Below are 13,896 nucleotides of genomic sequence, written 5' to 3'. Positions count from 1 at the left end.
GGATGTTGAACTACATCAAAACACACTATGTCCATACGGGTTGTCGAGAAGGCTTATCAGTGATTTCTCATAACCAGCTTTGAGCATTAAGTTGAAACTTTTAGGGCATGTTGAGGGGGATGTTGAAGTAACCAAAAGGCGCTGTGAGTATACTGCTACCACTACTGCTACTGCTGCTAATAATAATACTACTACCACTAATGAAGCAATGAGTATTAATTCTGTCCAAAGGGCATATCTGCAATATCTCAGGAACGGCTAAGTGTATTCAGCTAAAACTATCGGGGCATTTTTAGTGGGATGGATGATTAATATTTGTCTATACTCACGGTTTTACCACTCTGGGGATTATAATTCCGTCATTCCTAAAGAATCCCAAAAATTATGCAGATTTCAGCCCATTTATTTAAACATTTTCCTCCGTGCTTCTATTAACCAATGAAAAAAAAAACGAACAGAAATTAATTTTTAAAAACTTTATCCACAAAAAAGTTTGTCAAAGAAAAGTAAAGAGCTACATTAAACTAAAGATGAGCAAAAATAAGTCAAATTATTTTTCAGGCGTGAAACGACCATAAATCATTATTAAAAAAAAAAATGAAACCCAAAATCGACAGAAACTAGAATAAATAAACAAATAAAACTCAAAACGAGCAGAAATTACCGCAAAGAGAAGTGAGGCTATTTCCCCCTGTTCCTTCTAAAGACCAGAACGTAATTTGCACTTTTGTGAAAGCAAAATTCATTTTAAACATTTTCTCTCTTACAAATTTAGTAAATCCAAAATTGTTTAGACTTTCAGGAATGAACATTAGTATATATTATACTGTCAATCCACTTTATTTGTTCTTTTTAGTAATCTTAGTCATTATGGTGATTTTTTTGGATGTTATGAGAAATAAAAAAAAAAAACATAACTCGAAATAAAAATTGTTTTCAGTAAAGGGGAAGGTACGTTCTGTCTTTAGAAGACAGAGGGCGTTAGCCCTAATCCTCTTTGTGGTAAATTCTGCTCGTTTTGAGTTTGTGTTAGTTATTTAATGTATTTTCTATTCCTTTCGAGTTTCATTTATATACTGATAAAAGATTTCTGGTCATTTTATGCTTGAAAAATTATTTGGTGTTGTTTTTCCTCATCTTTGGTTTAATGTAGATTTAATAAATAATTCTCTCAAGCATAGAAAGTCTCCTGAAACTTTTGTTTCAGCTTTGGCGGTCTGTTCATGGTAACGGATGTAAGTAAGGGGCATCTTGGCTCAATAGTAGCCAAAACTCTAAAAAACTAAATTTTGATAACAATAGATGTAACTAAATAACTAAATTTTTATGCTCATTCCAAATATATAAAGTTTATTAAGTTTAATGTTTCCCATCAAAAGTTACGAGCCTGAGAAAATTTATGATCTTTTTGAAAAAGGAGAAATATCCATAAAGTCAAGCGACCTTAAAAAATCACATCATCAAATACAGCATATCACAAAACCCTATTATAGAGGTTTTAAACTTCAATGTACAAAAATTTGGAATTGGGCATTTTTATCCAGAAGAAAGATCATGGATAAGTGTTTATTCGTTTATTTGTATTTCTCCCAGGGGTCATTGTATCGAACCAGGGATCCTAGAAGATCGGGAGAGGGTTCATTCGATCGAAGATCAAAAGTACCTGTGCCCTTTTTAAGTAAGAAAAAATTGGAGAGCAACTAGCCTGCTCTGCACGCCCCTTTTCCCCAAGGACATCCGATCAAGATTTTGAGATAGCTATTTGATGCAGCATATTTGAAAGGGAAATATACCATTGTTCACATCTAATGATTGTTATTGTGAAATATACGGAATTTTGTTGTTGGGGGGGATTTTCCACGGGTGAGAATTTTCCCTAGGGAGGAAAGTTTTCGATAAGAATTTCTTCAGGGGAAAATTTTACACGAGGAGGAATGGCAAGTTTCCCCGGTAAGATTAAAACAATCAGAAATGAAATAAATAAAAAACTAAATTAAACGGATAAATAACTAATAAATTAGATAATAAAAAGTTTTTTTTTACTAACAGTAAGGAGAAACATTAAAACTAAAACAGAAAGAAATTATTCCGTATATGAGGGGCCTGCACCTTCCACAGCCCTTGCTCTATACGCTGAAGTTTGAATTTCTGTCACAAGTTCTTTAAAAGACTGCTCAAACACAAGGGCCATTGAATTTGATTGAGAAGTATATTTAAAGAACTTTAAGAATTTAGCGTAAAGAGCAAGGTTTGATGAAGGGGAAGCCCTCCCCCTCATATAAGGAATAACTTCTATTCATTTTAAGTTTTAGTGTTCCTCCTTACTCTCAATTTTAAAAAAAATTGTTTTTTGTCATTTAATTGTTTAAAGAATGAACGCATAGTCAAAAATTGTAATAAAGTCTTCTAAAATCAGTAAAGGATTAAAATTAATACAAAATAACAAACAATAGCAGCATTGATGCCAACAAAAGAATTATTGCTCAGCAGAATAATTATCTTTGTGTTCAATTCATTTTCGTAGTTTTGTCTAGTTGCTTTGGTGTTTTCATGGAAGCATCTCGCTATTTGCGTACATTTCCCACGGATGTGTCTGACATGGAGTATCAGTTGTATTGTATTGATGGATCTCTGAGCAATTGATCTTTTCATTTCTACTATTCTTGATTTTCGATTTTCCCTTTAAGTTTTTATATTTTATATTATTTCTGTCTCGAAGCTGAAGACACCTAGTTTTATACAGACAAAATATTCGTAGGATTGTTTTCTTTTTTTTCTACTGACCATAGGCCCGTTCTTTTTACGAATTTCTTTATTTGTCTTGTCATGGTGAGCCAATCCAGTGTTAGATGTTTTATTTGCTATATATTTGGATTTCAGTTTCCATTTTAGTAGTATCACTGGCAAACGAGTAGCTCCAGACTTGCCCGAATCGTCATTTGTTTCTATTTCAAAAGCTGGTGGCAACATTTTATTTTGTATGGGCTCTTGGAACCAAGCATTGAATGAACACGTACTAAAATCGGATTGTCACTGAAATTTACTTTAATGTCAAGTATTATTATTTTTTAAAATTAAGTTGTAAAGAATATATTTCATGCACATAACATAGTCAAGTGATAATGAGCAGTTTCATTTCAAGAATAAAAACAAAGAAACAAAGAGATTTTTCCCTAATCGACCAAGGCGAAACGACGCTTCTTCAAATTCGCAAATTCGTCCTCTGTGCGATTAACGTCAAGGTTCTTCGCTTTTTTCGAGTTGGGTACCAATGACCAAAAGGTCTGACATGGACGTGTGAAGATATGTTTTTACGCTTTTTATACACGAAAAGAATCGAATGATTTCTCTCAGTTTTAAAGCAATTTTCTGTATAGAAGTATACCTATAAGATCACCTTGTTTCAAGGAGCCGCTCTAGTTCTAACGGTTTTTCACCACGCTGTTGCTGGACCTTGACAAATAGTTCGTGACATGGTCCACTTCTTTGCTGGAATGCGTAGAGGGCCTGACAAGTTGAGAAAAAGTCTGACGTTATTACAGTCAGTAATAAACTGAACTAGTACCGGATTCAAGCAATGGGTACGGCAATGATTGTACCTTTCTTGTGGTGCAAATTCCTTCGGCAAAACTTGAACTCCATTGCAGGCTCCACTCATGACGCTGGCTCCGTCATAACACTGTGCTACACAGTTTTCCCATGCTAGATCGTGCTTCTCGATTAGAGCCCGAATGGCGGAGGCGAGGCTGCTTGTATTAAGCTTTTCCAAGTGAGTACAGCCGAGTGGCTCTTCAAAGACGTCCCCGTTAAGATAAATAAATGTCACAGTAAGGCTGAGTTGTTCTTTCTTAGATTTATCTTTAGTTCCATCAGCTAAGAGCCATCAGTATTTCACAATTGATTTTTTCGTGTCGTCTCTAAGGCAATCGGCAATTACTTTTATGATTTCATTTTGATGCTCTGGATTGGTGTATGCCCCTTATCGCTTTCTTACTGAATTATTCCCATCTGAAAAGAGTTCTAGGATTTCAAGAAAGTTTCCGCGATTTCCTGAATACTCCTCTTCGTCGTGCCCTATGAATGCTAATCCCTGACGGGCAAGAACGTTTACCTCCTTAACCAATGTTGCAGCTTGTGCACAGTTTTTCTCAAACGTTTCTTTTCAGGCCTTGTCAACAGCCGATGCTATGCAAGTCCCAGTCTCTGTTGTAATTGATTTATGCTCGATCAAGTTTGGGTAAGTAGCTTTATAGAAGTCCGATTCTTCGTGTTTTGATAATTTTTCGTACAGTTTCTTTCAGTTTTGGACCCCGGTTCCAACTAAACTTCCTGCTCCTGTGGTAGAGTAGCCAGGATTACTGAAAATGGAAAAATGCCTACAGCAAAAGTAAAAGACATCATCTTTCAGTATAGAGTATTCGGCCTATTCTCTTGAGTATGCTTTCTCGGAGAAACGTCGACCGTCAGTAACGGAGTATTTTGGCAGTTTAGACTGAAAAGGCGAATCAATTTTGTCAATTGAAAGATCCACTTCTGGAGTTGAACTTGCTAGCCAAGACACAGTATCTGTTTTCATCAAGACAGTTGACACGCAAGGGGGTCGGATAATCCTAAAAAAATCAAACAATTTATCAAATAAATGTTAGCACCTTTTAATTGTATTGTGGGGCAAGACTACTGCTTTTGTAATTTTTTTTCTCGTGATCAGCAATATATAGCTCAGAAACAGTAAGAGATCATAAAATATATATGATCTCGGAAAAGTCTTGTAAAACAGAGAAAAAAGTTCCCGGGGAGTTGCGCAAAACTTTCAGTAATTTTTCAGAAGAAAAAAAATCCTGTATTCCTCACCAACTAAAAAGTATTCAATTGTGGCTAAATGAAACTGTCTTAGCTCTGGAATTAAACTTCTTAGGGATCAGGTAATGCCAGACTCATGTAAAAACTTAAATTATACCTTTGAGAACTTGAGATCTGAATTCTTATCTCTTCTAGATTTCCAAGAAATAACTGCAAAAATCGCCAAATCCATTTTTTTTCTTGGATTTTGGATCTTAAAATCTCTTGTATTTTCTCATGAAATAAAACTATGAAAAGTAAACAAGAAGACCTGAACTCTGTTATATACAAAAATTCTTCTTAGAATTATAAATAATTTCTGAGGTTGGTATCTCGTATCAGTTTTACTTAAGTTTCTATACGTAAATTTTTTCTTAAAAAGCAAGATTTTTTTTTAATCAGATAGAGAGGTGTTAAAAGGCTAAGAGGCTATTTTACGCATCAGTGTTAAAAGACAATTCATAGCATTTCTGTAGTTTTGTAGATTCCCACCTGAAAGAGATTTTCGTACCCGGTTTTCTTTTAAACTTCTTTAAGTGGCACATCTCGTATGCGTTTTACGGCACTGACGACACGTCCCCTACTCGTTTTTGTTGAAAAAAAATCTTCAGTACCGTAAAACTGGTACAGAACGTGCTGTGTTATGGTAGTCAAAACAAGGTTTTATCAATCAGAAAATTAGTTCTTACTTACCATTGAACAGGCAGCGTCTTCCTCAGCCCTTAAGCTTTTCCTAGTTTGCTGCTTTGCTTTAAAAAAAAAATCCGATATTTTTTGCTGATCTTTGTTTAAATTGATGCAACAATGCCCAAATGGCATTGTTTATCTTGATTCAAGTTTGTTACACATGTTATTATAAGTGCGATTGTGAAAGCATTACGTTTCAGAGGGCAAAATGATATGTCATTTTTTTTTTTGTCTGGTCTGGTTTTTGATGGATTATTATGAAAGAAAACTAACCTGTTTCTGTGGATGCTTGAATTGTTCAGGCCTTTCTTATCTAGATGAGATTTTTAAGCACGCAAAATTTTGCCTAGGGGGGCAAACATCAACCGGGGGGGAGGTAGTTGCACCCCTGCCCCAAAGCAAATTAGTCCTTCTTGCTATTATCAAGGATTCTTTAACGCCCCGTTCCTTCCCCATTCTTATCTATCTACTCTCTCTAAAAGAGAAATAATTGTGTATTCATGTATTTTTAATTTTTTTTTTAAACGGCTTGATAATTTTTTTCCCGAAAATTGGCACACTAACATTTTCTGACCTGAAAAAATGATCTAGATAGGTCAAAACCTCAAGAAAATTTGTTTAAAGCCTTAGTTTTTGAAAAAGAGTTGCATTTAAAGAGTAACTTACATCATTTTTTCAAGAAGTGATCATATCGTTTTTGACATCTATGACGCATGCACAATTGAACAATAACATGAATGAACCTGAACAGTTAAAACAAAAGACTTGGAAAAAATTTCTTAGGTAATGATGAACGAAAAGGAATCAGAACGGAATTGGTGACTAGGAGATATGCGAAACCGAGATTCACAACAAACCACATAAAAAATAGCAAACAAAACTGATGCACAACAAAATTTATGTTTACAAGAAAAGCTTCAGCGAGAATCACAACAAATCGCAAAAGAAATGATGAACTACGAAATCTGCAGCTAGAAGATACATCAAAACTATAATTAAATGAAGGAGCGCGTTATTTTTACGTCACTCAAAAAAGAAGTAAGTAAAATTAATGCTGAGATTGTTCATCATCTCCCTTGAGAACACAAATCCTATAAAAGTTTTGATTCTTTCAAGGATAAATAGGAAGGTGGAATTGGATTCATGCCAAAATTTCTTAATTCAGTTGAAATTGATGGTTTGCCATCCCTCGATTTGAAACTGAAGAATTACAAGATAAATATGCTACTGCGTAATTTAAATATTTCAGAGGGTATGTGAAAAGGAACACACCTAGTTGTTACTAAATTATACAACAACGCAGTTCAAGCAAAAATAATGTAGGGAAAAGCTGGAAAGAAAGTATTTTGGTATCAATGACCTCATGCGAAATTATACAAGATGATAAATGAATGTTAACAGCTAAAGCAGAACGAAAAGAAAAAATGCATGGGGTAATGCTGAATGAAAATTAAGCACAACAAAATCTGCGGTTAGAAGACACGCGACAACGAGCACTACAACACGAATGAAAATTATGCACAACGAAATGTGTGGTTAGAATGTCTTCTAACCACAGATTTCGTTGAATCTGCGTCAAAATCTGTGGTTAGAAGACAGTGGCCAGCGAGAATCACAACAAACCGCAAACGAAAATAATGTGCAACGAAGTTTGCACTTAGAAGAAGTGTGACAACGAGCATCACAACAGATCGCAATAGAATATGGTGCACAACGAAATCTGCGGTTAGAAGATAGGGGACAGCGAGAATCCCAGCGAATCGCAAACGAATACGATATGCAATAGAATCTGCGGTTAGAATACATGCGAGAACAAGCATCATCAATCAGACATGAAGCAATCGCAAAATAATCAAAATTACAGTGGAATGAAGGAACGTGTTATTTTAGCACTTCCCAAAAAAAGTAAGTAAAATTAATGCTGAGATACCAGAATTTCTTAATTTAATTGGAATTGTTTATTTGCCACCATGTGACTGGAATCTAAAAATTAATTCTGTAATTATGCTAACGCGAGAGATTACGCTAGATATACTCTCTAGCATATAATTATGCTAGAGAGTATATGCAATGGAACACGAATAACTGATACTGAACTCGTACTAGGGACTTAAACGTAAATGTAAACTTCCCACTCAGTTTCCTGAAATATCAGCTCGTCAGATCTTATTGATAACAGTTCTTCTTTCACTAGTTAACGAAAACAGAACACAGACAGATTAGAGCAAATTAATTCATTTCATCTAAAATAAAAAGGATCAGAATAAAGGCATATGTTACTTAAGAATATTATTATTAACACATTGGTGAAAAATTTCTTCGGAAAAAAAAATTCCAAAACTAAGCTCTACTCTTCAGTGCTTAGTGGTAAAAATGTGTTTAAAGTATAAAGTATGAGATTCCTTTATTGATCAATTCACAAAACAACAAATAAAATTAAACAATAGCAACTATAGCAACTATTAAACATAGCAACTACTAGAAGGTAAAATAACCTGTGTGTAGTGACTCAATTAATTAATTAATTGACATAATCAATAACATATAAATAAATATACTAAAAAATGAAGAAAATAATAAGAAGAAGAAAGAAAAAAGAAGAAAGAGAGAGAGAGAAAAAAGAAAAAGACTAAACCCTTACAAGGGACCTGCTCTCACCCTGTATCTCGACCAACTAGGAACTTTTCTACCTGTGATTTAAATGAAGAAACTGATTCCGATTCCCTAATGCTGTCCTGGAGGTTATTCCAGAGGGTTATACTTGCGTGACGAACACATGAGCTGATCTCTTTGTATTTCTCTTCTCATATACTAGCTTATCCGCATTCCTAGCTTGATAAGAATGATAATCAGAATTCGTAGAAAAAAAATCCACAAAACAAGCTGGCGAAACACCATTTAAACATTGGTATACCAGTGTTAAGGTCAAAGTCGCTAAATTCATTGCAATGTTAATTTTCCTATGCTACGAAAAGAGATCTTGCTCTCTGACCCGACATACCAGCACAATGAAATTTTGCACAAGTGATCTTTGAACAAGGATCTAAAATTTGGCCGGTTTCTTTTCTGATTTAATTCCCAGGGAATAGAAAAAAAATCTAATGTGAAACCTGGTAGCTTTTTTTAAAAAGGTCTGGAGCCTAAGAAATGGAAAATTTGACGCAGTCGAAAGTACTATAAATTCAAAAAATAAAATAAAAATTAGTTGGCCGGATTGAAAATTCTAGATTCTTTTAATTTATTCCTCCAAGATTTTTTTTGTGTTTTTATATTTTGGACTCTTGCACGGCATGGATAAAAGCGAAAAAGTCAAAATTAACTTCAATTTGTAGCATTTTTTTATTTAGTTCATTCAAATACTTTTCAGCTTTCTAATCCGATTCATTAATTTTATATATATATTTATAAATAAAATTAAGTTTTTACTCTGTTTCTCCTGTCTTACATAACCCCACTTTCACCACCTGGCTGGAAACATACCTGAGGCTAGGACGGGTCATTAGTGGAGGAAAAATACGGTTTGACCTCGGGAAAATTGTAACATAATTTTTAAACCAAAATGTTCAGAAAAATCAGCTTAATCACACAAAAAATCCCTCGAATTCCCCTTGCACAACTACCCGAAATCCCCCTTGATGGGGAGGAAATCGGAATTTCCATTTGGACGTATTTTGGGGTTTAAGTGGTCGTTTTCGATCAAATCAAGCATGAAGAATCCGAATCCGACGTCAGAAATCTTTCACCTTACGGAACGGGGAGGGGGGGAGGGGGGGTAAAGTACGCAGATCATTATTTGCCGGATATCTGCGGCTGAAGGATCATTTTATATCAAATAAAGTACCGTATTGCCAAACATGAGGTCAAACAGCAGTTTTTTTTACTATTTACCTCATTTCCGCCTCTAAAGGGCCTGTAATATGTGGGGTTGCTAAGTATAATATCTTGAAAAACCACTTCTTTAATCGAGGTCAAAACTTCAGATCAATTAGTTATAAAATGGAACGTTTAGAACTCAGGTAAATTAATCACAAGAGCATTTTGATTTTAAAGCACAACCTAAAGCTAATTCTTCTTCCTGCTCGTCTTCGTTATCGTCCTCATACTGTCTTGCTGCAGTGTTAGTGCATGCACCCCTTTACACTTCCTGCAGGCAAAGCTGCAGGGCAAACCGTTCCGACGGCAGCTGCATCTGAGTGACTCGCACCCGCTGGTGCACTGGCACCACACCATCTTCAGTAGATTCTCCAGTGCTGGGGAAGCATCTGTCATAAAGGGAAGATACATATTCCGTGACGAAGAAAGGCACTAACCCACTCTTTGGGCTTTAGTGAATTGGACGTGTCTTGCACTTCATTATTTGAAAATAGCACCTGTAAAAGTGATACTTTGCGGCAACCAAAGTCGGTGGAAGCCGCTCTGCCTGAACAAAAGCATTTGCACTTGCAACCCGCATTGTAAATGCTCGCACCCGGACATCCTTCAGGTTCTCCTTGCTTTTCCCTTTGTATATGCGAAGCAAAGCTTTCTCCCTAGCTTCGGCAGTCTCCTGGTGGTTGGATCCTGGTGTCATGAAGATCTTGCAAGCATCCTTAAAAGTCCCATCTTTAAGTGACAAGGAAACCACTGCTGGTTTCCCTACGCTGTGAAGTCTAGATATTGTATCGCAGCCAGACATTGCGTGGCAAACGACTAGATTTTCTGCTGCTTTGGTTCCTAATTTTTTCTTGCTCCCACTCGTCGGTTATTTCCATGTGTGTCTGTCTACATAAAGATATCACATGCATCAAGCTTGGCATGGTACAGCAGAAGGACTAATAGGTCAGTATCATTCCCAATGAAAGCGGTAGACAAAGTTGCAGCACAGCTGACTGCAGTTTGTACAATTAAGACATCGGCATCATTCTGAGCATGTAGACATTGAATCCTGAGTTCTCCAGCCTCTCAGTTAGTAGGTCGATGAAGCGTTGTTTATTTTTGGGATTTTTCAGAAATTCCTCCTTACTATTGACGATCTTCATGTTAGGAGAGAATTCAATCGTTGCATGCGACAAACCTTTGGTTTTTTTCAGCTGTGTGCAATTTTTGTCGTCGGTGTATCATTGTAAGAGTAAAAAAATAACGCTGCCTGGCCGACATGTCTTGTTACATAATCTACGTAAGATCCTGCCTCTTCAGAATATGTGGATCTGGCAGTCCACGGAATTTTATGGACAAGCCAGCCTCCGTCCAAAACTATCTGGGAGGTTGGCAATGTCACTGGACCCTCGAGTCCCTTAATTTTCATCAGTGCTATTGTTAGAGAGGCTATGTCGGCTGTCCTCATCACCTCAAACGAACTAATAACCAATGGTGGAGAAGTATAAAGCTCAAGCGATAGAACCTCGTTCAAATCCAAAACCACTGCCGCTAGCCGCTGCGGCTAGACGCTGGAATATTAGAGCTGGGTTGACCATTACTCTCTCGCTATCTATCACCACGGATGACTTCTCAGCCATAGTTACAGCTTTCTCCTTTCTCCTGAAAACATATTTGTCAATGTCTTTCGCTTCCATATCCTTCAAAATCGTTTCTCCCACAGATTTGGCTTCGTCTGCATTTACAGATGATGAACCAGTAACCACGGGCACCAGTAACCACGTTCAACAAATATGATTCTTGCCTGAAGGGTTCTAGGGGCTCAATGCATAGAACTATGTTTTCGATGTCCGCCATGTCTCTAGCTCTCCTAGAAGATGTCGCTTCTGTGTGATTTTCAATAGTCAACTCCGCGAGGCCAGTCAGTTGCTGCATGCTTTCGTTAACTAGAACCAAAGTGGGCCCTCTGTTACCCAGTTCTGATGATAAAAGGTTCACATAAAGGGCTACCTACAACAGACCATGGCCTCGCACTGCACGAGAGACAGCTTTGCCTTGTAACATACTACGCCCAGTGTTAGGCGCATATACTTGACTTAGGATTTCCAAAAGTCCCGAGTCAGCCATAAGGAAGCCAATGGCTCCTAGGAAACTAATGCATGTGTGAGATCAATCCATAGCATTTCTTAAAGCACTTGTGACAGGCTCTGCATCGACGATACATTTAAGATAAGGTAAGATATTTATTTCAAAAAGATCACTATCACAAGCCCACAAAGGGCCGAATTCGGACTTCGGAGTCAACATTATAAATGGTTTCACTAAAACTGGCAAAAATGCAAAAAACAACAACGAAATAGAAAAATCATTATGAACAATCATTTAACAGTCAATAATTAAAACTGTAAAAAGTCAATTAAAAGTTAAAAAGATAGAAACTGGACAAACTAAACTAACACAAATACGAATCGGAAAAAGAATTAGAACGGACATGAAAAAAAAGGAAGGGGGGGGAATAAGCGAATATACACAAAAAAAAGAGCGAGACATAAATGCATATAAATTAAAAGAAACACTAAGAAAGTGTCAATAATCCAACTACAGTAAGTCAATAAAAGAGTTAAAAAAATAAAAACTGGTCAAAAAGGGGGGCAAAAAGAGAGGAAAAAAGAAACTATTGGGACATTTTATTCATTTTTTCTGTAATAAAGGGGACAAAAGTTCTTTTGTATCTCGAAGTAACGCAGCGAATGGGGGACAAAACAGGGATGGGCTCAGAAACAGCTCGAGGCGGCCGTAATCTGGATGGGGAGTGACGTTTGGGGGAAATACTTGCCGTCCGAGGGTTTGTTATGGCATTTTTCGCAAAACAGAGGCACAAATTATTTCTTCCAGTCCCTTCGCCAAAGGTAATGACTAGGGTTTTTCCGGCTCAATTAGCACGCTCGTTAGAATGCATAAGTGTAGACTAAACACAGGAGATAATGCTTGGGTTGTGGTTAATCATTGGCAAAAAACGAATATTCGATTTTCTCGGACGAGGTAGCTTTTGGTTTATTGACCACATAAATGCGAACCAGCTCATGTATGAGCTTTTGAAAAAGCCAGAGGTACGCCAGAGCGTTTCAACCTCCCGATCATTGTCATAAGTGTCAGCATTGTTTTTCAAGCAAACAAAAGTCCTTTGTTGTGACTTGACGGGTTTTTGGTAAGTGCAGAATGGCACGGTGCCAATTGACTTCATCTCATCTCCACTTGCTTCTTTTCTTGGCACTGAAAGGTCCGTTGCCGGCAACTTAGGTGTAGACACTTCAATAAGACTCATTCCATGAAAGGTATTCAAGCCGTCGATATTAGCAATATCATAATCGACGTCGTCTCCTACATAATGAAAAAAATGTGCTTTCTCTTCGGACTCTTCCAACAATGTTTGATTTACTGCTGCACATCTCTGAAATATTTTACCTGTGAGTACGGAGAGCAGAAGCCGAGATTTTGCAGTGTGTCAATTAAAAATCGGTATGAAAAATGGTGATGCAGCTGCGAAGCCAGTCCTATTTGTACAGGAGACATTAAACCCCGTCGTATGCAAGCGTGCATTATAGTCTGTCCGATATAAGATATTAGACGAGGCGTGTCGACACCTATCGATGAAAGTAATAGACAAAGAGATGGACACACAAAGTTCAAACACTTCTCCAGTGACGATATTTTGTTAAGAAATTCGTAGGAATCCTTCCTTGTCGTAATGAATTTGATTTCACTTCTTATTATTCTTCCAAAAACTTTGATGAGCTGATCCCTTTCTCTCTTTTCCCTATCTGCTTTCACCTCTTGATTATATTCTCGTAATATCTTGTCAACTGTATCTTTAAATATTATGAGTGTCTCTTTCCCGTTTGAATCGGACACAACCACTCATTCGCCATACTCACTGACTAGCAAATCCTTGGCTTGACGAAAGCTGTAGGCCAAACTATCACTGTCAGTTTCAGAGAAAATATGAGCCATCTTTCTTAAAATGATCGTCAGAGGTACAGGTTCTTCACTGTTGGCATAGCACCGAAGCGCTTCTTCGAGAGCGGCTTTCCTTGCACTATCGCACGGTATTCCCTTCCGTTTCTTTGGTGGAGGTACGTCATTCACTTCTTTTGTGAAATCTTCTTTTGTGTGGCCACAGAACTTTTGTGGAATCTCTTTTCCTGTCCTGAAGTTCACTAAGCATATTTGATGATAAACGGCATCCTCTGCATGAAGGTCAGAAGTCTTTGAATTTATCCGACCAAGCACTGTCGTGGCCCTCTGATCGTTCCTGCTCTTACACATTTCACTAATCGAGTAGTCGAAGCTATGAGTTCATACTGCATAAGCTTCAGCGAATTCGCGACTTGTGATCTTGCATAATTTCACTGCTTGACCACAGAATAGGCGGTTCTTCGAAAAATCAAAGCTTGGAGCTGAAGATCTGGTCGGGGAGGTGCAATCGGTTCTTTCTGCTCAAGTTTCCTTTTAGCG

Source organism: Artemia sp. Qi Xiang Cuo, chromosome 11, assembly GCF_049724085.1.
Source record: "Artemia sp. Qi Xiang Cuo chromosome 11, ASM4972408v1, whole genome shotgun sequence".
Classification (NCBI taxonomy): domain Eukaryota; kingdom Metazoa; phylum Arthropoda; class Branchiopoda; order Anostraca; family Artemiidae; genus Artemia; species Artemia sp. Qi Xiang Cuo.
Note: the sequence above shows the minus strand (reverse complement) of the source record.